Below are 26,285 nucleotides of genomic sequence, written 5' to 3' on the forward strand. Positions count from 1 at the left end.
GGACAAGTACCTGTTCCATTTAGCGACAAGGGTGTCGTTGGTAAAGTCATTGCGAGCGGTTACGTTTGGAGGAGTGCAGTAGGAGACCGGGTGACAATGAGCTGAGGCCTTAGAAAGCCTACAGACTTCAAATCTCATCATTGTCTCTGTAATGCTTTTCCCAGCTTCTTCAAACCAACGCAGTATATCATTCCTGGCCCCCACATGAAGCAGTTCCAATTTTTTTTATAGTATTCGTCACATTTGCCTTAGATTAAAGCATGGCTCCTCTCTCTTTCTATATCATAAGCTCTTTGAAGACAGAAAGTAGCATTTCTCACACATTCTTTTATTTACCCCCTAACACACACACACACACACACACACACACACACACACACACACACATCCCTATGCACAACAACTGCTTAGGCCAGTCTTGCCCATAGTAGTTTTTAATAACTGTTAGCGAATGCGAGTTGAATTAATACATAACACCTCAAAAATCTCACATTTTTTCAAATAAATATTCTGTTCCACTGATTTATTGCCAGATTATGTGGTGATAACAGCAACTCTGTTCTTAATTATTTGATTTATTTCCATCTCAGTGTCATGTTTTCACCTCAAAATAAAACTTAACTTGAGTAAATCTTCACCAGACATTAATCATATGCCTATTAAGTATACCTCTGAGGCTTGGATATGCCTGACATGTCTCTCAGAGCTCAATGCTTGGGTTAGTTTGCCCTTGGAATGTCAAATGAATTTTAATATGCTTGGAAATAAGGGCTACGGATATAATGTGAAGATTTATCACACATGTCTCAGCTTTACGTGATGCTTATCAAGGCAGATGGGGCTCTCGTAGGTGCACCTCTCTTGGGTACCAATGTTCCAAGATCCACTCCTCAACTTTTCAGACCATGATTTTACCAAAATACTGAAAGCCAATCAGTCTTTGGATGCTTGGCTTAACAGAGAGTAGCGCGTAAGCAAAATGGCAAGTCACCAATTTAGAAAGCTGAGTATCCAGGACTCAGACATCCAAGATACTGAACCAGCACGCTCTCTTCTTCACACTGTAGTATAACTCAACAATTTTTCCATGACCCGCGCAGAATTTATCATCCTGGCATGGAACTGGGAGGGAGTGAGGAAAACCTAGCAGCAAGCGCTCCCTGAGATTGGAATGTGCAGAATGTTCAGTCGGCAGACTGAAAAGATGGGCTGGTGTCTGGTCAGCTGGTGGAGCCACTCTCCACTGGACGGTGTTTGTTTTTTTTTTTTTAATTTTTTTTCCCAACGTTTTTTTATTTATTTTTGGGACAGAGAGAGACAGAGCATGAACGGGCGAGGGGCAGAGAGAGAGGGAGACACAGAATCGAAAACAGGCTCCAGGCTCCGAGCCATCAGCCCAGAGCCCGACGCGGGGCTCGAACTCACGGACCGCGAGATCGCGACCTGGCTGAAGTCCGACGCTTAACCGACTGCACCACCCAGGCGCCCCTCCGCTGGACGGTGTTGAGTGAGGCATCCTGCACCCCCGTTCATGAAGCCTGTTCGTTTGTTCTCTCTGGAGACGCGTTCAGACCAGTGCGATGCAGAGAACAACCTCAACATCGGCCAAGACTACACCTTGAACTCTTGAGTGTAGGACCCCGTTATGTGTTATTTTCAAAATGTGAGCCTCTTTGTTTCTCTTCTTGTTCCCTATAGGAGTTAAAAAAATTCGTAAAAGAATAATTAGAAATTACATATTAATTAGCACATAATATATAAAGATATAATTGGCGATAATCCAAAGGTGAGGCGGATGAAGCCGTAGAGGGGAAGATTCTTTTTTTTACTATTAAAGATAAGTTGGTATCAATGCAAATGAGATTGCTATAAATTGAGGATATTAATTGTAATCCCCAGAGCAACTACTGAAAACAAACTTAAGATATACAATCAAGGAAACGAGGAGGGAATCAAAAGGGTATGGCATTAAAAAATTAATTCAACACAAAAGGCCATATGGAGAAATTGAAGAACATAAAAGATATAAGACATACAGGGGCGCCTGGGTGGCTCGGTCGGTTAAGCGTCCGACTTCGGCTCAGGTCATGATCTCACTGTCCGTGAGTTTGAGCCCCATGTCGGGCTCTGTGCTGACCGCTCAGAGCCTGGAGCCTGTTTCAGATTCTGTGTCTCCCTCTCTCTCTGCCCTTCCCCTGTTCATGCTCTGTCTCTCTCTGTCTCAAAAAAATAAACGTTAAAAAAAATTAAAAAAAAAAAGATATAAGACACAGAAAACAAACCACAGGGGCGCCCGGGTGGTTCAGTCAGTTAAGCTTCCTACTCTTGATTTCAGCTCAGGTCATGATCTCACTGTTCGTGGGATCGAGCCCCGCATCAGGCTCTGTGCTGACAGCATGGAGCCTGCTTGGGATTCTCTCTCTCCCTCTCTCTCTCTGCCCCTCACCCACTCTCTCTCTCTCTCTCTAGCTCTCTCTCAAAATAAATAAATAAACTTAAAAAAGAAAAAGAAAACAAACCACACAATGTCAGAATTAAGTCCTTCCTTATCAATAACTCCTTTAAATGTAAATGATTTAAACTCTGCAGTTAGAAAAAAGATATTGGCAGGATGGATAAAAAATCATAATCCATATTTATGCCATCTAGTAGAGATTTACTTTAGATCCAAAGACACAAACAGGTTGAAAGTCAAAAGATGGGGAACTTTTTCCCATGCAAATAGTACTATTTTTTACCATGTAAACAGAAACCAAAAGGCAGCTGAGGTAGCTGTACGTAATATCAGACAAAATAGACTTTTAATCAAAAACTGTGGGGAAAGGTGACAAAGAACATTATATACTGATAATGTTAAATATATACACCTCAATCGGCATGGCCCCAAAATACATGAAGGAAACATTGACAGAATTGATAGGAGAAATAGATAAGTCTAAAATAACTGTAGGGGCGCCTGGGTGGCGCAGTCGGTTAAGCGTCCGACTTCAGCCAGGTCACGATCTCGCGGTCCGGGAGTTCGAGCCCCGCGTCGGGCTCTGGGCTGATGGCTCGGAGCCCGGAGCCTGTTTCCGATTCTGTGTCTCCCTCTCTCTCTGCCCCTCGCCCGTTCATGCTCTGTCTCTCTCTGTCCCAAAAATAAATAAACGTTGAAAAAAAAAATTTTTTTTAAAAATTAAAAAAAAAAATAACTGTAGAAGACTTTAATACCCCACGTCAATAAATGTATAGAACATCTAAATAGAAGGTCAATAAGGCTATTGAGTACTTAAACAACACTATAAATCAATAAGATGTAACAGACAGTTTTAAAACAGCCCATCAGCAGGATAAACATTCTTTTCCAGTGCACATGGAATGTTCTCCAGGATAAACCATATACTAACCCACAAAACAAATCTCAATAAGTTTTTAAAGATTGCAGTCATACAAAGTATGTTCTCCAACCACAATGGAATAAGCCTAGAAATCAATAACTATAGGAAAACTGGAAATTTCACAAATGTGTAGATATTTAACAACACACTCCTAAATAATCAATAGCTCAAAGACAACATCACAAAGGAAATAAGAACATAGTTAGAGATGATTGAAAATGAAAACACTACATAAACACCATGGGATGCAGAAAAAGAAGTGCTCACAGGCAAAATTATAGCTGTAAACCTACACATTAAAAGGAAGAAGAAGTTATGGATTACAAGACCAACACACGAATATAAGTTGTCTTTCTACATATGTGCAGTGAACAATCCAAAAAGAAAATTAAGAAAGTAATTGTATTTACAGTATCATCAAAAAGAAGAAAATACCTAGGAATAAATTTAACCAAAAAAAATGCAAACCTTATACACTGAAAAACTACTGAAAGAAATTGAAGAAAATCTAAATAAATGGAAAGACAGCTCATGTTCATGAGTTGAAAGAATAAATATTGTTAAAACGGCAATACTCCCCAAAAGAGATCTGCAGATTCAATACAATCTCTATTAAAGCCCCAATGACATTTTTTTTGTAAAGATGGAAAAGCTGATCCTAAAATTCATGCAAGATTATGAGGAACCCAAATAATCAAAAGAATCTTGAGGAAAGAACAACACTGGACTTGTCACACTTCCCGTTTTCAAAACTTATTACATACCAATAAAAATCAAAACAGTGTGGAATTGACATATGAATAAACATATAGATCCGTGGGATAGAACTGAGAGTCCAAAGATAAAAACATACATCTATGATCAACTGATTTTAAACAAGAGTGCAAAGACTATTCAATGGGAAAAGAATAGTCTTTTCCACAAATAGTGATGAGACAACTGGATATCCACATACCAAAGAATAAAATGGCACCTATGTCACATCATATATAAAAATTAACTCAAAATGGACCAAAGATCTAAATATAAGAGTTAAAATCATGACAGTCTTAGGAGAAAGCCTCAAGGTGACTCTTCACAACCTTGGATTTGGCAATGGTTTTTTAGATAGAATACCAAAAGTGCAAGCAATAAATGACAAGATAGATAAATTGGACTTCACTAAAATTAAAAACTGTTTTGTATCAAATGATTCTTTGAAAAATTATCAGAGAAGATGGGGCTCCCAGTGGCTCAGTCAGTTGAGCATCCAACTCTCGATTTTGGCTCACATCATGAGCCCAGAGACATGGGATCGAGCCCCACATGGAGCTCCATGCTGAGCATGGAACCTGCTTAAGATTCCCTCTCTTCCTCTCTCTCTCTTTCTCTCTCTCTCTCTCCCTCCTTCTGCCCCTCTCCGCCACTCATGTGTTCTCTATCTCAAAAAGTAAAATAAAATAAAATAAAATAAAATAAAATAAAATAAAATAAAATAATTTTTTAAAATTTATCAAAGAAAACAATTTAGGTGACACAAAAAACTGTAACACTTCACGAAGTGAACTAAGATTCTCCCTCTCCTTCTCTTTCTCTCTCTCCCTCCTTCTGCCCCTCTCCCCCACTCATGTTTTCTCTATATATCTCAAAAAGTAAAATAAAAGGGGCGCCTGGGTGGCGCAGTCGGTTAAGCGTCCGGCTTCAGCCAGGTCACGATCTCGCGGTCCGGGAGTTCGAGCCCCGCGTCGGGCTCTGGGCTGATGATGGCTCAGAGCCTGGAGCCTGTTTCCGATTCTGTGTCTCCCTCTCTCTCTGCCCCTCCCCCATTCATGCTCTGTCTCTCTCTGTCCCAAAAAAAAAAAAAAAAAAAAAAGTAAAATAAAATTAAATTAAATTATTTTTTTTAATTTATCAAAGAAAACAATTTAGGTGACACAAAAAACTGTAACACTTCACGAAGTGAACTAAGATTCTCCCCCTCCTTCTCTTTCTCTCTCTCTCCCTCCTTCTGCCCCTCTCCCCCACTCATGTGTTCTCTCTCTATCTCAAAAAATAAAATAAAATATTTTTTAAAATTTATCAAAGAAGACAATTTAGGTGATGCAAAAAACTGTAACGCTTCACAAAAGTGAACAGTCTCCTTTTGGAGAACTGTAAATGGGGTGAAGGCAGAAAGCTTTTAGAGGATAAAGATTAAAGAACAAGAAAGAGGAAAATAGAAAAATTTGATTAGCTGGGGCCACAGAGTCAACTTTGTTTGGGGTGAGAAGTAACAAGGAAATGAGTATAAAGTCCAGAGTTGGCTTGGTGTTTGAGGATTGACTGACTGGATGTACAGAAAATTGTGCTGAGTGGAAAAAGCCAAGTTTGACAGATTACATACTATATGATTCCATTTATACAACATTCTTGAAATGCAAAATAATAGGAATGGAGGGCAAATTCATGACTGCCAGGAATTAAGGAGGGAGTGGATAGAAATGGGTATGGGTATTAAAGGAGATTAAAGATTAAAGGAGATTCATTTGTGACAGAAATGTTCTTGATCAATGTCAATCTCCTGGTTTTGATTTTGAACTGTAAATTTGCAAGATGTTGCCCCTGGGGAGAATTGGGCAAAAGATACATAGGGTCTCTCTATAGTCTTTCTTACAATTGCAAATGAATTCACAATTACCTAAAAACCAAAAGTTTGATTTAAAACAGCAACCTTCCCCAGCATGAGCTGTTGGGTCTGACCAAGGCACCTGCTTTCCAGCTTTCTTATGCCTGAGCCCCACCACACTACTTGTCATCCCCTGACCACAGGATCTTTCAAAATCATCTCATCCAACAGCTTTTCAATCTGCCTATGGAGTCCCAAGAAATTTTGAAGTTGCAGGAGATTCAGCCAGCTTGGGTGGTCCAGGGAAGAAGGTGTACCAATATATCTCTACTTTAATACAGAGCAAATCCACTTTTGTCTGTGATAAATACTGGGATTCCACTCATTTCATTATTTTTTAACTTTTATTTTAGAGAGGGGAGGGAGAGAGAGAGAGAGAGAGAGAGAGAGAGAGAGAGAGAATATCTCAAGCAGACTCCATACTCAGTGTGAGCCCTACACCAACCAGGCTCGATCCCAGAACCCTGGGATCATGACCTGAGCCAAAATCTAGAGTCTGACACTCAACGAACTGAGCCACCCAATTACCCCTCCACTCATTTTAAATAGGGTTCTACCAAAAAACAAATAACCCAGTGAAGAAATGGGCAGAAAACATGAATAGACACTTCTCTAAAGAAGACATCCGGATGGCCAACAGGCACATGAAAAGATGCTCAACGTCGCTCCTCATCAAGGAAATACAAATCAAAACCACACTCAGATATCACCTCACGCCAGTCAGAGTGGCTAAAATGAACAAATCAGGAGACTATAGATGCTGGAGAGGATGTGGAGAAACGGGAACCCTCTTGCACTGTTGGTGGGAATGCAAACTGGTGCAGCCACTCTGGAAAACAGTGTGGAGGTTCCTCAGAAAATTAAAAATAGACCTACCCTATGACCCAGAAATAGCACTGCTAGGAATTGACCCAAGGGATACAGGAGTACTGATGCATAGGGGCACTTGTACCCCAATGTTTATAGCAGCATTCTCAACAATAGCCAAATTATGGAAAGAGCCTAAATGTCCATCAACTGATGAATGGATAAAGAAATTGTGGTTTATATACACAATGGAGTACTACGTGGCAATGAGAAAGAATGAAATATGGCCCTTTGGAGCAACATGGATGGAACTGGAGAGTGTTATGCTAAGAGAAATAAGCCATACAGAGAAAGACAGATACCATATGTTTTCACTCTTATGTGGATCCTGAGAAACTTAACAGAAACCCATGGGGGAGGGGAAGGAAAGAAAAAAAAAAGAGGTTAGAGTGGGAGAGAGCCAAAGCATAAGAGACTCTTAAAAACTGAGAACGAACTAAGGGTTGATGGGGGGTGGGAGGGTGGGGAGGGTAGGTGATGGGTAGTGAGGAGGGCACTTTTTGGGATGAGCACTGGGTGTTGTATGGAAACCAATTTGACAATAAATTTCGTATATTGAAAAAAATAAAAAATAAAGTGGTGTTATTGGGGTAAAAACAAACAAACAAACAAACAAACAAACAAATAAATAAATAAATAAATAGGGTTCTACTGCATTATAATATTGGAAAGTTGCTCATCTGATAAAATCAGAGGCTTGTTTTGACTTCAGAACATCTTTGAGATGTGGCCAGCCCTTATTTTCTTGGCTTCAACCAAGCCATTGTTAAAGCTGAGTTCAAATCCCATTAGCTTTGGGAAGTCACTTAACTGCACTCAGTGCCACTTCCTCATCCCTGAAAGGAAGGTGACAATCATATCGTCACAATAGGGCTGTTCTAAGCTTTAAATGAGATGAAGCATTTAAAGCACTTACCCCAGTGCCTTCTGCAAAGTAGGACTCATTGCATAATAGCTAATTTTAGAATTTCTACCTCTCAACAACCTTTTATTCTCTACAATTCTAATAGGAAGTTCCTGCTTGATAAGGAGACAAAAATCTATCACTTGGCAACACAGGATGGGGCCAACTTACCCGTTTCCTTGATGTCTTTTCACATGACCTACTTTTAGGTGCTGCTCACACATCACTAGATGTTCTCCGCTTTTCCATTGTTTCTCGATATGACCATGCCAATATCACACAGGCTGGCTACCTCACCTTTCTCATTGTGCAGCCTCTCAGCACTAATGTAACTCAGACAGCCCTATAGTTACAGCCACATGGCCTGTTGACTGAGGGTGGGAATGTTTGTGACAGTCCTCAAGCCTGTTTCACACAACTTACTGTCAACACATATCTATCCAGTTATTTAAGCCATTGGGATTTGGGAGACCGTGAGTCTCAAATGGTGGCAACAGTTGCATTGGAAAACAAATCCCACTCCACGTCATGTGGCCTCAGTCGCACGTCTCCCTGTCCCACCCCACTCTCTAGAGACCTTGCATTGTTTGTTTGTCACACAAACAATGCTGCTTCTTGACCCCAGGCTTCTACCCAATAACGCCGTCTCAGACCACGGTCTTCACACACTCTCCTTTCTTGTTGGCCAATGAACTAATTATTCAACCTTCAGTTTGCCGGGCCACTTCCTTCTCAAAGTCTTCCCCAGACCCCCAGGCTAGGTTAGGGGCCTCATCTCTGTACACCCATTCTATCTGTTCTTACTGTAATTTATCTTTGAGGACTCTGATGAATGATGCCTCTTGTTCCCTACTTGATCCTGAACCCACTGAGAATAAGGCCAAGTGACATTTTTATCACTAATACAGCTGCTTGTTGGAGGGCAAAGCAAGTCAGTTTCGCAATACCAAACCCCAAATCTTGGTAAGCTCACTCACCATCCGTGGTTGCTGATGGGCATCCAACAGAGGCAGACTTTCCTGCAGGTAGCTTAAATGGGGAGGAAGGATCTGAGATCCACTGGCTAGGTTTCTCCTCTCAAATTCACCATTAGCTAAATCACTACCTCTCCTGGACGAAGTGAGTGAGGGATCTGGGACAGATGCTTTACACTGCTAAGGCTCTCTTTACACACATGGGCACATCAGGAAATGGGAGAAGTGTGAGGGAAGGCCCCTCTCCGCTCTCCTCCAGCACTTAGCAAAATGGGTAGCTTCACCTAATGCCCATTCTCATCTCACTGAACTGTAAGCTACTTAAAGATGGTGTACCCATTGTCTAGAGTGGTACACACACAGGGAAGTTGCTCTGTAAAGATATCTTGAGCTTACCAAAGCTGGATTCACTCCCTTGAGATTAGTCTCCATCCCTCGACTCAACAGATACCAACTGACTGGGGCTCCTCTGGGCAAACCCACCCAAGGATAGAAGGCTCTTCGGCTTAATAGATCCCCTCTTGGAGGGGCTTGTGCCCACTGTTTCTCTGGGAAAAAAAAAAAGAAAAAAATATATATATGAATTAAAATATCTGGAGATAAATGACATTAATCATGATTGTAGGGTCAACAAATAATGTCAAAATGGGATTCTATATGCATGAAAATGCTAATGGCCATTGAGATATTACTTATTTTAATCCACTCAGACAGGAAAATAAACATCATTAATCCAATGTCTATAAATGTGTTCATTGTTCTCCATATCAATGGGAAAAATAATCAGATTTCCTCTTACAGTTACAATAAGATAAAATATCTATGTGAAAGATAGAACCACAAGTTCAAGAAAAGCTTAATGTTAAATGTTAAAGCTCAAATACACCATAAAGGAAAAGATAAAACGGTATTTGTAGAAATGGGAAAAATTAATTTTTGGCAAATTAGATCACATTAAATTAGCACAGAATTTTAGAATCATGAATTGACCTCAATATTTAATGATGACATTAATAAATTTCCTTTGCAATATTCTGCATTCGAGGATGGAAAAAATACTGATTACGACACTATGTGGGGCCAAGACCACATCGAGACCATACGTATCAATGTGCTTCTCAGCCACGTCTCCTTCTCATGCCAAGATTCTGGATGTTAAGGGTCCTTCTTTTTCTACTCATTAACCACCTTCTAAGGCTCCAGGGGGAAAGCTAGGAACCAATTCAGGTACTTAGGCTCTGGGTCTAGCTCCCTTTGAACTACTGTGAGAAGCAGCAAGGAATACAAATGAGGAACCCACAGTGTCCACTGTCAGAGAAAACCCAGATTTTAAATATTCATTTAGTAATTTGTTGGTTTTAGGTTTTCTTATTTAGTTATATGATCCAGTGTGGGTTCATCCTTTTTCATAGTACAAGGTAGAAATGGAAGTTTATTTGCATATGGATATTCAGTTGCTCTGGTAACATTTGTTGAAAGTCTATCCTTTCTCCACTGAAGTGCCTTGGCACTTTGACAAGACAACTGTTCTATATTTGGGGTCTATTTCTGGGCTTTCGCTAAGAAGAGAGATTTCTAATCCCATTGATTTTTATGTTTACACTTATGCCACTCCCACCCTGACTTGGTCGCTCTACAGTTAAGTCTTTAATTCAGGTACTGTAAGTCTCCAAATTTGTGTTCCTTCACAAAATTATTTTGGCCGCTCTTTGCATTTCCATGTAAGTTTTAGAATCAGATAGTCATGAGTTTAGTCTGATTTCTTCTCCTAACTCAACTTATTTTGTTTCCGAGCCCTTCCTTCTGTATGCAGTTTCATTGAGGGCTAAGATGTTCATTGAGGGCTGAGACATCAATCATGTGATTGATGTCAAGGAGATGATGAACTCTGAGGCCATGTGTCACCATCCAAGATGCCGTGAGCACAGTATTTCTCTTTTAAATGCCCCGTATTAAAAATCCAATTCACCCAGCACGTATTGAGTATCTATTCTATGCCGGGCGTTTTGCATCTTCTATTTTCTCTGATCCTCAGAACCACCTTGAGCAGCTAGCACGCTGGCATTGCTCGCTCAAAGGTCACGCTACAAACCCACCCATAGTACATCTGTGTGGGTACAGAGCTGGCCCCGTTAGCAGACTTTATATACACAATGGAATACTACTCAGCGATGAAAAAGAATGAAATCTTGCCATTTGCAACAATATGGATGGAACCAGAGGGTATTATACTAAGTGAAATAAATCAGTCAGAAAAAGACATCACACGTTTTCACTGATATGTGGAAATTGAGAAACTTAACAGAAGACCATGGGGGAAGGGAAGGGGAAAAAAAAAACAGTGACAAACAGAGAGGGAGGGAGGCAAACCATAAGAGACTCTTAAATACAGAAAACAAACTGAGAGTTGATCGGGGTAGGTATTGGGGGTGGCGGGGAAAATGGGTGATGGGCATCGAGGAGGGCACTCGTTGGGATGAGCACTGGGTGTTGTACAGAAGTGAGGAATCACAGGAATCTACTCCCAAAGCCAAGACTCCACTGCATACACTGTATGTTAACTAACTTGACAATAAATTATTTAAAAAAAAAAAAGAGTGGAAGTGAATTTGTTCAGAGCCAGTGATCGGCTGTCGGTTGTGGTCCTCATGCCCCACAGCGAGAGTCAGGCTTCCCTCTGTGGTTGTGTTCTAGAGCCTGCTGGCAGGTCATAATCACCTAGGAACCCCAAAAAACACCTACAAAACAAAAACAAAACAAACAAACAAAAAAGCCCCACAGTTTCCTGGGCTCAAGACCAAATCTATTAACTCTTGCGTTTCGGAGGATAGTGTCTAGGACCCTATATTTTAAAGTCCATCAAGCCCTTTAGAAACGACTGTTCTGACCACCAGAGGGAACAACTCTCCTCAGCGTTTCTCCATCACCGACAAACTTGTTTCCTTGTATTCTAATCCTTTCTTATGCCAAGACAGCAAATTTTAGACACAACTCTCTGCCCCAAATCTCTGAGGATCATGGATTCAACGTTCAAATTAAAAAAAAAAAAAAAAAAAAAAGTAGTCATCCAGTTCTCGCCATAGTTGTTGTTGTTGTTGTTGTTGTTGTTGTTGTGTGTTTTTATTACAAATTGACATGACCATGACATTCAATTTCTGACTCTAATCAAGATCTGGTACTAAAGGAAAAAAGCTATTATAAAGGGCATTAAGTCAACCAAAACTGCTGAAATACGGATGGTAAATCAGATAAAAGTAAATGCACACTTACTTAGTGGATAATTGTACTGTGGTTATATAAGGAAAAAAAAACCTCTTCTTAGAAAATACGCATTTTCATATTTACAGCAAATGAGTCATGTCTGTAACTTGCCATTAAATGGTTCAGAAAAATAAATGTGTAAGTTTGTGTTTGTGTGTGTGTGTGTGTGTGTGTGTGTGTGCATTTGCAAATAGAGACAAAGCACAAGCAAATAATGATAAAGCAAATGGGATAAAATATTAGCTAAAGGTGAAGCTACCTATAAAGTTGTTTACATTAGTTTTGTTTCAGCAACTTTTTGTAGACATGAAATTATTTCCCAACAAAACTTAAAGAAAACAAGGTTTCATTATATGTTGATTTTTAAACAGTCTTGTGCATCACTCAGGCTCTTCACTGAATAAACTCAGAATCCCTGCGACTTTTCTGCATCCTAAAGGAACTGTTTAGGGACCCACGGATCCCTGTGTCATGTGCTGTGTACATAGAAAGGTGTGAGGTGATTAAGCAACTCAAGGCACCTTGCACCGCCTCTATTTAAAGACTAGTCAGGGGGCGCCTGGGTGGCGCAGTCGGTTAAGCGTCCGACTTCAGCCAGGTCTTGATCTCGTGGTCCGTGAGTTCGAGCCCCGCGTCAGGCTCTGGGCTGATGGCTCGGAGCCTGGAGCCTGTTTCCGATTCTGTGTCTCCCTCTCTCTCTGCCCCTCCCCCGTTCGTGTTCTGTCTCTCTCTGTCCCAAAAATAAATAAAAAACGTTGAAAAAAAATTTTTTAAAGACTAGTCAGATTTTCCTTTTTAAAACCTATTTAAATAGAAACCAACTGCTTGGTGCACCTCACTTTTGTTTTCTTCTTATTTTCAAATCCTTTAAAATCCTGAGAGAGGATTGATTTACAGAGAAGCACAGCCCGCGGTATTTATCAAGCCACTACTACGTGGAGGAGACATTTAGGCGCTGGGAATGGAATGTAGCAACGCTACTACTTCATGGGGAACGGGTGCAGTTTGGTGCCTGCCAGATGCGACAGACCCACGGGAGGAACAGGAAAGCGAGCACATGTCCCCCCCACACACACACACACCCTGCGGCAGTAACCTCCACAAGGCTGGGAGAACCAGTGCTCTGATTTCATCTACCAAAGAATCCTGAGCACCCTGGTAACTCGGAAAGCAGCTTTGGGCCTGTGTAGAGAGATCTCCAGCTAAAACCAGGAAACTGGCTGGAGGACCATCATTTCCTGGGCACTGAGCGTGAGCCAGGTTCTGGGCTGAACCCTCCCCACTGGTTGGTCTCACTGAGCCCCTTCCACAATGCGATAGGCATCATGACACGCGTGGACACTAAGTCACAAAACTTCTGCGTGGCGGAGGCGGGGTTTCAGCTTATATCCCTCTCACCTCTACAGCCATGGCTTGGGTTTATTTTTAAGAGTTCCCCTAATATTTCACCAGGAATATTTAACTTCTAAAACCCAAAAGTTAAGCAGTATCCTTCTCCTCCTCCCAAGTGAAGCAAGGACCTTAGAATGCAAATTCACCTCACGATTCTCGCACACCATGTTCTATCCCACGCGATATTTTTTGTCGCATCTTGTTTTTGTTTTAAACCTCCCCAGTTAGGCCTCATTTGTTCGGCTTACCTTAAAAATAAAACCGTCTGTTATTTCACCAACAAAAATGAGTTTATTCAAGAACAGCAGAGAATCGCAATCTGGAACCCGCAAGCTACAGCAAAAGCAGGGGCAAGTCCAACAAAGGAGAGGGACATTATTTTAACAGGGAAGAAGGAGAGGGTTGGGAAGGCTTGTTCGGAAAGAAAATCCCTTAGGGTGATGACCGTTTCTCATTGGCTGAGTTACTGGGGTAGTTGATTCGTTGTAGGAGTTGCGGTGTGCATGTTCCCCTGTTGGGACCTGTAATTGGAGATTCTTTCCCGTTGACTATTCTCTTGGAGTCTGTAACTGACCATTCTTCCCATCGTTGATATTAGGTGATATGGCTCCCCCTTCTAGGCTCCTCCTTTTGGCCTCCCAGCTCCATTTTCGAGAGGGTTCCGTTTATTGTGCCCACAGTCGTATTTAGTCAGGCTCTATTTCTGGACTTTATTCCGTCCTACCAGTTTGGATGGTGATTTTCACGCCCATACAACACTGACTCGGTTACTGTGTTTAAATCAATCACTGTCAAGTCCTCCAACTTGGTTCTTTCTTTCAAAACTGTTCCAGCTCTTCCAGGTCCTTTACATGCGCATGTTAAAGTCAGCTTGCCAATGTCTACAACAAAGCTTGATGGCACTTCTGTTGGGATTGTATTGAAATTTCACATCAGTTAGGGAGAACTGATCTCCGTCTCCCTCTCCATGATCATGGTGACTCATTAATTTCATTAATGTTGTCTTCACAGTGTTTTTTAATTTCCAGTGTACAATATTACACACATTTTGTTGAGTTTTTAATGTATTTTTATACTATTTTCTATTTCAATTTTCCGTTGTTGGTTGCTAGCATAGAGAAATGCATTTCTATATTGACCTTGCATTCTGCAATTTTACTAGTCTCGTTGATAAATTCTAGGGTTTTTTTATACATTTCTTCACATTTTCTACGCAATGATGATGTCATCTGTGAATAAATAAGGTTTTACATTGTGCTTTCCAATCTACATACTTTCTTTTTCCTTGTCATATTGTGTGGACGGGGACTGTTACAATGTTGAATAGAACAGACATCGTTACCTTCTTCCGAATCTTAAGGGAAAAGCACTCAGTTTGTCGTCACTTAGTATAATGTCCATGGTAAGTGTTTAACAAGTACTCCTTACCAAATTGAGGAAGTTTCCATTTATGCCTAGTTCACCAGGAATTTTTATGTGTATGGGGCATTGAATTTTGTCAAATTCTTTCTTGGCATATATTGAAATGGTGTTTTTTGCATACAATGAAAATATGTTTTTTTAAAAAAAATTTTAACGTTTATTTTTGAGACAGAGAGAGACAGAGCATGAACGGGGGAGGGTCAGAGAGAGGGAAACACAGAACCTGAAACAGGCTCCAGGCTCTGAAACGTCAGCACAGAGCCCGACGCAAGGCTCAAACTCACGGACCGCGAGATCATGACCTGAGCCGAAGTCGGCCGCTTAGCCGACTGAGCCACCCAGGCACCCCGAAAATACGGTTTTTCATTCATGTATTTCCTCTTTTAATCTTTTAGGCTATAAATTGGATGAAATCCACTGATTGATTTTTTTTTTAATTTTTTTTTTCAACGTTTTATTTTATTTTTGGGACAGAGAGAGACAGAGCATGAACGGGGGAGGGGCAGAGAGAGAGGGAGACACAGAATCGGGAATAGGCTCCAGGCTCTGAGCCATCAGCCCAGAGCCTGACTCGGGGCTCGAACTCACGGACCGCGAGATCGTGACCTGGCTGAAGTCGGACGCTTAACCGACTGCACCACCCAGGCGCCCCTCACTGATTGATTTTTGAATGTTAAATCCACTTTGAATTTCTGCAATAAACCCCACTTGCATGTGACATAATATCCTTTTTATATACTGTTGGATTCACTTTGCTAAAATTTTGTTAAGATTTTTACATCCATGTATATGAAGGATATTAGGCTATAGGTATCTTTTCTTTTCTTTTTCCTTGTAATTTCTTTTCTGGTTGCGGTATCATGGTCATTCTGGCCTCTGAAAATGAGTTGGCAAATATTCCCTTCTCTTGTTTTGTCTGGAGGAATTGGTATGAAGATGATTTGTTTTTTCCCGTTAAATGTTGGTATATTTCACCAGTGAAGGCAGCTGAAGGTGCCTTCACTGGAGTGGAGTTTTCTGTTCTCTGTTGGAATGTTTTCACCTACAAATTCAATTTCTGTAGTAGATTTAGGGCGATTTGTGTTTTTAAATATCTTTTTCTGTTGAGGACCATTGAGCTTCTTAGGTCTATGGTTCATGGTTTTCATCAAGTGTGGAAAATGCGTAGCCATTATTTCTTATTTGATGGTCCTTCTCCTCATAGCTTAACTGCATGTATGTTGGAACCCTTGATATTATCCCATAACCCCCTCAGACTCTTTTCAGTTTTTTCTCTCTGCATGTTTCATTTTGGAGTTTCCATTGCTGTGTACTCAGGACCCCTGTGATTTTCTTCGGAGGTGTCTAGCATTTGTTAATCCAATCAAGTGTGTCTTCTATTTCTGATATTATCTTTTTTTCTCCAGAAGTTCCTTTTGTGTCTTTCTTTTTTTCCCCCCAGTGTTTATTTATTTTTGTGTGAGAGAGAGACAGCATGAGCAGGGGAGGAGCAGAGGGAGAAGGAGACATAGAATCCAAAGCAGGCTCCCGACTCCGAGCCGTCAGCACAGAGCCTGACGCGGGGTTCGAACCCACGAGCTGCGAGATCATGACTTGAGCCAAACTTGGATGCTCAGCCGACCGAGTCACCCAGGAGCCCCTTTTAGGTCTTTGTTAACACCTTTGATTTCTCTCCTCGTCACATTCATGTCTTCGTCTACATTCTTGAGCCTTAGAACATATTGCAATTGCTGTTTTCAAATCCTTTTCTGCTAATACTCTCATTTTATCATTTCTGGGTTTGTTTCCATTGAATGGGTTTTTTTTTTCCCCCTTGATTGTGGGTCATAGTTTTTGTCTTTGCAGGTTTTGTGATTTTTTAATCGGATGCCAGATGTTGTGACTCTCATGTTGCTGCATGCTGAATTTCACTGCATTCTTTTAAAAGAAGTGGGCACACGGGTTCCTGAGGAAGTTTGAAAGCTTGCTTTTAAGCCTTGTTAGGGCTAGCTAGAGCAGCCTTTAGTCTAGAGCTAATTTATCCCCACAGCTAATTTGTCACACTGCTGAAGATCCTGATTGATCATGTATCAGAGCTCTCTCCCCGCTGCAAGAGGGAACACGGACTCGCCCTGCTCGAGCTCTGGGAACTGCTGGGCTTCTTGTTTTTCAGCCCTATGGAGAGGGACCCTGTGCCCGTACAAACCAGTATCCAGCCAAAGCCTTGAAGGAATCCCTCTTTAGATCCTCAGAGTTTGCTCTATATAAGTCCCTCCTCTCCAGCAGTTTGCCCACAAATCCTAGCCGCTTTGGTCCCTGCAGATGCTGACGTTTGCCTTCAGCTGAGCAGAATCACTAGTCTACCTGCTGGGTCCCGGCAACAGCCTCCAGGCAGTACCTTGTTTCTTTATCCCAGGGATCATATACCTGCACTGGGTGTCGCCCACCGCCCGAAAGAGCTGTTTCTTATGTTTTGTCCGCTTTTTTAGTTGTCTGTGGTGGGAAAGCAAGGCTCCAGGGTGGCCTCCCTGACTCCCACGTCCTGGTGGTGTTCATACTCTTGTGTAGATGGCACCTGTGACTTCCTTCTAACCAACAGAATGTGGCAAAGGTGACAGGGTGTGTATGATTACATGTATGTGATTGTGTTACGTAGGATTGTAGTGCTCATCTCCAGGAGAAACCTGGATGGCTTTGCAGAAACAAGCTGTCATATTGTGTATGACCAGTTGGAGAGGGCCCCCCGTCAAGGAGCTGACAGCATGCCAGGAACTGGACTTTTCCCAAAACCATGTGAGTTTGAAAGTGGATACTGCCCCAAACTTCAGACGAGACCACCACCCTGACCAACACCTAACTGCAGCTTTGTAAAACTCTAAAGCAGAAGTCCCAGCTAAGCCGTGCCCAGACTCCTGACCCACAGAAACTGTCACGTAATAAATGTGTTATTTCAGCCTGCTGCCTTCGCGGTAATATTGCTGTACAGCAAGAGGTAATTAATATGAAAGTTAATTCCCATGGCAGTTAACATTTCAGGGGAAGAAGTAGAAATCTTACTCTACTTTTAAGAGGAAAAGGAGTATATTTGATTTTCTACTTCATCTAAAATAATCCAAAAGTCTGTAAACATAATAATGTTTTCCATGGAAAACGTAATGAGTCTCATTAAAACAAAAACAACAAATATGAGAAAGTGATTGATATATACTCCAGATACAAAGATCCTTTACAGGGTAAGTGTTACGAACCCACTGACTGGAGTTTAAATTCTGGCTTTGTCCTTGTGACTTGCTACATCCTTACCTCTCTTAGCTATGGTTTTCTCGTCTGTAAAGTAAGATTAACACTTGCCTCGGCATTCTTATGGGATACAGGCGGACGCAGCTCCCGTATGTATAAAGTGGTCGCTGGCGAGAGATGATGTGTCTTTCAGCTGTCCCTGCCTGGTGGCACCACGCAAAGAAGCTCCACCTACTTTTTGATCTACCTACTTTTCCAACGCTGAGGCAATCACCAGCAAACCTGCGATTTCTATCTCACCTGCCTCCCTTACCTCTTCCTGCCGAGCTAAACTGTCCCCCCACCTCTCATCGAGCCCTCTTCTCAGGTCCAGTAGCAAAGGGGCAAATCAGTAAGTGCAGCAGTTCAGGGAGTATCCAAACGGGAAATAAAATGGTTCTCCCAGCACACACAACTTTTGGAACTTCATCTAACTTGGCTTAAAGAAAGGGAACCAGTTGAGGGACCCTCTCACTGGCCCTATGGGACAGCGTCTTTTCTACACATGGCAATCTCCCTGAAGGCCACCTGTCCCCCGTGTCCTTTTCCAGACTCTTATTTTTCTCCCTTATTTCTAAAGGCTGGAACATGTGGCCTTCTTGGTTGCCAAGATAAGGGAAGCCAGACTAGAGAATCCACTAGGGCCTTTGTATAGCCTCAGCCCCCTCTCAGCCCATTTCACTTATTCTCTTCAAACGAGGAGGGGGAATAGTGTCTACCTCTGAAAGGAACAGAAGGTGAGACTTTCACGTTAAAGGCCCTGGGTCAGTCTTTCTGATTTAGGTTAACACTGACTGATATCCCTAAACGCTAACAACTGATTTCTGACCTTTTAGAATATATTTCCAGACCTCTTCCTGGGATTCCAGAAATAGATACTTACATACTTTACTTTCCCAGAGTTCGATCCTCTTCAGAGGGACAGATGGCTGACTTTTCTCTGTGGGTAATTTCCCCTGATATATACAGGTTCACAACATCCTAACAGCTAAGCCTCATCCATCCACTATTAGGGAAGATGCCCAGGTGTCCACCAGCATTGGGACTCAGCATGATGGGCAGGCCCTAAGATACAAAAAAGTCCAGAATGTGAGATGCAGAGAAATGGGTGGGACAAAGACAGCGTGGAGGTAGGGTACTTTCTCCATGTTCGCGGTTAATGAGGCACATCCAGTAACTGCCTCTGGAAAAGGTGAGCTTGACACACGCAAAGGGCTCTTAGTGTCAAAGAGGTAGGTCTCCAAAGGTCTCCTAAGACAATGACCCAGGTTTTTAAAAAGCTCTGGTCCATAACCTTTTATTTTCTTTAACCCATGGCTTTTCCACACTACCAGTTCTGGAAAACCACGGATTTGAAGTGCATGCACACTCTCGTTGCTTCCCAAGCACCTCACAGCTTTGAAATGGGCATAAGCCTTCTGACAATGCCCTAGACTCCGGTCCGGCCATCTACGTATCACACCTAGACTTCTCAGCTGCCTCCCCACTGTTCTCTTCAGCAACAAGGTGCCAGACAAAAACCTGTAATTCTGGGCCACAGTCCCTGCTACGGGGCCACATTTGAAATGCGTTCCATTTCCCCATGTGCCACTTCCCCTTCCCACCACTGATTTTTCCATGGATCCCAACCCTCCACCAGCCGATTCTACACAATCTCGTTGGTTCTTAGCAGCACCCGCAGCCCTGGGCGAGAGCCACACCCTCCGCTACCACCATCCTACAGGAATATCCTAACAATTCTGCCCTGACGGGTCTTCCGGGTGGGTCCCAGCACAGATGTAACCCCTACAGAGGTGCGGGTTTCCTCTTCCTTACAGTTTAAATGCTTTTATAGGTTTTCTATTGCTGCTCCCTTCAATGTCACTGAAACTCTACATCCCCTGAAAATGTGCCCCCCCCCCCCCCCCCCCACTCATTAAAGAGACGACCTCACTGAGGAAGCTGCAACTTTTTACCCCAGATCCTGATGGGTTGCTTTCATCTCAAATGTCAATGGAGCCCCAAGGAGCCCACTCTGTAGATGCTTTCGTGGCTGCCTGTCCACATGTGGGGGAAATGTTTGAAAAGAGAAACTTGGAGGAGAGCAATGACAGTGGTGACGGTTGGAGAGGGAAGGAGAAAAAAGAGTGCACAGCTGTGATCAATGACAACCGAAACAGGTAGGATTGCAGCGTGTAGAATAGAGGAGAAAAGGGAGATGCCCTGTCAGTGAGGGCTGCAGAAAAGCTCCAAAGTTAAGTGGAAGAAAACCCATGGCCTGGGAAGCGAACAGGAAGTACACTCTGGGACGAGAACAGGAAGCACACTCTGGGACGAGAACAGGAAGTACACTCTGGGACGAGAACAGGAAGTACACTCTGGGACGAGAACAGGAAGTACACTCTGGGACGAGAACAGGAAGTACACTCTGGGACGAGAACAGGAAGCACACTCTGGGACGAGAACAGGAAGTACACTCTGGGACGAGAACAGGAAGTACACTCTGGGACGAGAACAGGAAGCACACTCTGGGACGAGAACAGGAAGTACACTCTGGGACGAGAACAGGAAGCACACTCTGGAACGGGAACCGGAAGTACACCCTGGAACGGGAACAGGAAGTACACTCTGAAACGGGAACAGGAAGTACACTCTGGGACGCAAAGGAGGCAGAAGCCCAGCCAGCAAGCCAGTGGGCCAGCTCGCAGGGAGGGCCTGGCCGGCGCAGCGCCTCAGGTCCCCAGGACGCCGGTTTTCTACCAGGATGACGACTGGCCCCGTCTTCCTCCCTGCTGCTCCCACCCAGCTGTCACCCCACTCACCTGTCAGCTCTTCTTCTCCTTTCTCTCTCTAGCTGACTCTTCTGTCCTAATCATCTCGCTGCCTGTTACTTCTATCCATCCTGCACCCCATCGTCTCAAAAGACAGGTCTGGGTCGGCCAGGACGGTCCTGCCAGACCCCAGGACTGGGCTGCCCACTCCCCACCGCCATCTCCCCATTTGCTGCCCGCGGGTTCAGTCAGCTGTGCCTGTGCAGAGGGTCCCGGAGCATCACCAAGGCAACATCCCTGCAGAGCCCCAGTCAAGACCATTCCATTCTCAGTGACTAAGGGCACGAGCGCTCTCTCTGTAAGGCAGGCCCTCGGAGGGCCAGCTCTAACACCTGCAAATGCCTTGTTTTCAAGTGGTTCTGTGACACTTCCTTCTGCAACCTTTCTCCAGGCAGCTCCTCCTGGTGACGAGGCTGCCTGGGGGGAGGGTCAGACACGACACGTCTGCTTCACCTTTCTAGGTCAGAATGGGATCGAAAATGTTTAGTATTCAAACAGAACTATTTTAGATGACAAGGAATTACTATTTTAGAATAAATGTTTTTAAAAGTAAGTTGAACCCAAAGGACCAACTCCTGTTATCCCAAATACTTGGCTCAAATGTTGAAAATTACTACAAGCTGATACTGGCTCAGAGGGAGAAAACATTCTAACTGGAGCGGCTTCCAATAAAGCAGGTTGCCGGCCACTGGTGTTAATCAAGAAGAGGCAGGACACCCATCTGCCTATGATGCCAGCCAAAATAATCCCATATAATGATTACAGTCTGTTTTCAATCCTTCGCACTAATACAAATTTGAATCCTCACCACTTCAGAGGGGAAGTGTTGTTGTCACAGACTCTCAAATCCTTCCAGCTCTGAGTCCACACACCCCAGCACATCTGCTCTTACTCCCCAATTTAATCTCAGCCTAAGATGAACTTTACCTGTCAACTTTGATTAAAAATACCACCTTTGGGGGGCACGTGGGTGGCTCAGTCGGTTAAGCGTCAGACTTCGGCTCAGGTCATGATCTCATGGTTCGTGGGTTGGAGCCCCACCACGGGCTCTGTGCTGACAGCTCAGGGCCTGGAGCCTGCTTCGGGGTTCTATGGCCCCCACCTCTCTCTGCGCCTTCCCTGCTTATGTTGTCTCTCTCTCAAAAACAAATAAACATTAAAAGAATTTTTAAATAAAACACTGAAAACAAATGCTACCTTTGGGACTTTAGGTTGAACATAGTATCTCAAACACACACATTTAGCTCTCTTCCGTCCCAAGCTTACACTCGAAAGGCTACAAAGAACTTAAAAAGGAATAAACAAACAAAAAAACAACTCAAAAGGAATAAGCCCACAAAGAGAACAAAAGAGATCATAGCCAACACTTTCAAGAAAATTTCGGAAGCTGGACAAATGGTAATTGGACAAATGGACAATTTCTGCTTTCCTACTCCAGTAACAGCCTGCAAAGGGGTAGATGAGAGGAGGGGATAGAATTCAACCCCTGGCAAGAACGCTCCTTCTTCCCAAATCTTGGCAACTGGAAGCAACGGGTTTCCTGATAGCACTGAACAGTTAAAATTCTAGATGTATATAGAAGGGGGGGGAGGGGAGGGTGGCCCAGAGAGGGAGAACAGTCCAGACCCCTTGTGTGAATGTAGCTATTGTTACTGTTAAGACCTTTTTCTTGCTATTTACTTTCTGTGCCCCCTTGTTGTTCCTCTTCTCCCGCCCTCTTTTGGGTTAATCAAGTATTTTGAGTATTCCATGTTATCTTCACTAATGGCTCTCCAGTTATACCTCTTAGCTTATGGTTTTTGTGGTTGCTCTAGAGAATTATATATGCATCCTTAATTCATCAGAGCCTGTGTTAATGTTACACCACCTCACGTATAATGTAAGAACCTTCCAAGAGTGTAATTCCATGTCCACCCGCTTAGACCTTTGTGCTATTCTTGAAAATATTTTTCAACCTGCTACACTGTTATTCCTTAATCTTTGTACATTGTTTCTTTCAACCAAGTTCCCTGATACTTTCTTCCTTTGGGAGGGGTTAAAGACAACAGCCTAGACCATTACTGGAAGGTAACTTTTATTCTATTTTTGGAAGAGTAGTCAACACCCTCTTTAAAAAAAATTTTTTTTTCAACGTTTATTTATTTTTTGGGACAGAGAGAGACAGAGCATGAACGAGCGAGGGGCAGAGAGAGAGGGAGACACAGAATCGGAAACAAGCTCCAGGCTCTGAGCCATCGGCCCAGAGCCCGACGCGGGGCTCGAACTCACGGACCGCGAGATCGTGACCTGGCTGAAGTTGGACGCTTAACCGACTGCGCCACCCAGGCGCCCCAACACCCTCTTTTAAAAACAGAAAGAAAGAGAATGTGCACTAGGCATCAGATTTGCATAAATGAAGTAACGTATTACTAGTTCATTCCTCTTTCATTAGAACCTTGTTCAGAAAGTTGAAATGACTTTTCCATTGGAACCTTGTTCAGAAAGTTGAAGGAGCCACATCTGTGAATCAGAACAGAACATTTTGTACAGCAAAGTAAGAGAGAAATTTCAAACTAAAAAGTGATTTCATCATAAGGTTCAGATTTGGAAAATAACTTTGACACCTACTTACTATCTTTGAGTAGTTTCAAAATTTAGTCTCAAAAATTCTCTATTTTCAAAGACAAAGAATGAGAACAGAGAACCTTTTAAGTAACCATCAAATATATCAAAAACATCAAAACTTGGCTCTGAGCTTTCCAAGATCTGAGAGGTTACAAAATTATTTAAATTTTAATAATATGAAAATTAACCTCAATTACTCTGATGTCCCTTAATAGGAAGGGAAGGAGATTTTTTTTTTTAATTGGATATATTCTATTAAATCTGATATTTGTGACTGGCCTGGTGTAATGTGTGGGAACAAGCTTCACCTGCCAACATACTTCCCACACATCTTTTAAAATATGAGGGTCAACGAGATCCCCAAAAGGAGTTTTCCAAACAAGCAAGCTATTATTGCACTCCCCCCCCCCTTTTTTTTTAATTTTTAAACATTTATTTAGTTGTTTTTTTTTTTTTTTTTTTTTTTTTTTTAATTTTTTTTTCAACGTTTATTTATTTTTGGGACAGAGAGAGAGCATGAACAGGGGAGGGGCAGAGAGAGAGGGAGACACAGAATCGGAAACAGGCTCCAGGCTCCGAGCCATCAGCCCGGAGCCCGACGCGGGGCTCGCACTCACGCGAGATCACTCGAGATCTCGCGAGATCGTGAACTCCCGGACCGCGAGATCGTGACCCGGCTGGAGTCGGCCGCTCGACCGACTGAGCCACCCAGGCGCCCCATAAACATTTATTTAGTTTTGAGAGACAGAGAGAGACAGAGACGAGCAGGGGAGGGGCAGAGAGAGAGAGAGAGGGAGACACAGAATTTGAGGCAGGCTCCAGGCCCTGAGTTGTCAGCACAGAGCCCAACATGGGGCTTGAACCCATGAACTGGGAGATCATGACCTGAGACAAAGTCAGACACTCGACCGATGCAGCCACCCAGGTACCCCAATTTCATTCTCCCTTTAATGTGAATATCTGTGTGCCTCTCAAGATCTGCAAATCAGAAGGTTTTTCTGGTTGTTGTCTTTTGGTTTGTTTTTGATAAAATACTGTGCATATCTACTCAGGTTAATTTTATTAAAATTTTTTTTTCAACGTTTATTTATTTTTTGGGGGGACAGAGAGAGACAGAGCATGAATGGGTGAGGGGCAGAGAGAGAGGGAGACACAGAATCGGAAACAGGCTCCATCCAGGCTCTGAGCCATCAGCCCAGAGCCTGACGTGGGGCTCGAACTCACGGACCGCGAGATCGTGACCTGGCTGAAGTCGGACGCTTAACCGACTGCGCCACCCAGGCGCCCCAGGTTAATTTTATTACAAATGATTAATGGATGATATTTTAGAAACTGGTTTATTTAGTTGAGTTTCCCATCAAATATTGTAGAACCTATTGTGCCCTCAATATGAAATCCAGTAATAGCTGGGGGCGCCTGGGTGACTCAGTCGGTTAAGTGTCCGACTTCAGCTCAGGTCATGATCTCACAGTTCGTGAGTTCAAGCCCTGCGTCAGGCTCTGTGCTGACAGCTGGGAGCCTGGAGCCAGCTTTAGATTCTGTGTCTCCTCTGCCCCTCCCCCACTCACACTCTGTCTCTCTCTCAAAAATAAACATTAAAAAAAGTTTTTAAAAAATCCAATACCTGAATTCTACACCAATTTTTTTCTAAAATATTCAACTTTTAGTGAAATTATTTCTCACAAATTGAGAACAGACTAATAGTCAATGAGACACGGAAGTATTTTAAAAGATTAATATATAAAAATAAGTACAAAGAAAATGATAAAATGATTCAATCCTGTAACTGACATTGTGTAAATAGTGTTTATTTAGATACAGTAACAAATTTTGTAGTCACTGTGCTCTTTGTCTAGGCTATTTTTAAAGATTTTTAAAAATTCTTAACAAAACTTGCTCCACTAAATGTATGCCTGACTAGTCTTATGAGCATTAACTACTAAGATTTATTTGTCAGATATATAAGTCTACTCTGTCAGGTGCTGGCAGTGTAGTTGAACAGACAAGTGGTATTAAATTTTTAGGCAGATTTGGGGCGCCTGGGTGGCGCAGTTGGTTAAGCGTCCGACTTCAACCAGGTCACGATCTCGCGGTCCGTGAGTTCGAGCCCCGCGTCAGGCTCCGGGCTGATGGCTCGGAGCCTGGAGCCTGTTTCCGATTCTGTGTCTCCCTCTCTCTCTGCCCCTCTCCCGTTCATGCTCTGTCTCTGTCCCAAAAATAAATAAACGTTGAAAAAAAAATTTTTTAGGCAGATTTAATCATCGGATGTTAATCAAAATCATTAAGCAAAAAGAAATTGATTGTTTTTACAATTCTTAGAAATAACTTCTATGAGCAGAATGTAAACATTTGAAGGAGAAAAAGATGCTTAGAGATCATCTTAACATATGGGATAATAATTCAAACACAAGGACATGTGAGTAATGCCTCCCACGTCCAAAAGCATTTCTTGGGAATTAAAGCACTAACAACTTCCATCTGAATGACTGTCACTGAATCTACTTTAGAACCACAGACCTATGCAAAATGAAGCTAAAATCCGAATGTATGACATCAATCAATGTATTCTTTAAAAAAAATTTTTTTTACATTTATTCATTTTTAAGAGACAGAGAAAGAGCACAAGCAGGGGAGGGGCAGATAGAGAAGGAGACACGGAATCGGAAACAGGCTCCAGGCTCCGAGCTGTCAGCACAGAGCCTGACGTGGGGCTTGAACTCACAAACCGTGAGATCACGACCTGAGCTGAAGTCAGATGCTTAACCGACTGAG

The 26,285-nt window shown here is 42.7% G+C and overlaps 1 long non-coding RNA gene across 1 annotated transcript; it reads right to left on the bottom strand.

Moving 5' to 3' along the window:
• Positions 1-1,450: 1,450 nt before the first annotated feature.
• On the bottom strand, positions 1,451-19,158 carry LOC125156588 (uncharacterized). Its single transcript, XR_007148691.1, has 3 exons — positions 18,983-19,158; positions 9,163-9,314; positions 1,451-1,692 (listed from the first exon to the last, which is right to left on the bottom strand). It is a non-coding gene; the product is annotated as an uncharacterized LOC125156588 (long non-coding RNA).
• Between the last annotated feature and the right edge of the window lie 7,127 nt (positions 19,159-26,285).

The sequence above is a fragment of the Prionailurus viverrinus genome, chromosome F2 (assembly GCF_022837055.1).
Source record: "Prionailurus viverrinus isolate Anna chromosome F2, UM_Priviv_1.0, whole genome shotgun sequence".
Lineage (NCBI taxonomy): Eukaryota > Metazoa > Chordata > Mammalia > Carnivora > Felidae > Prionailurus > Prionailurus viverrinus.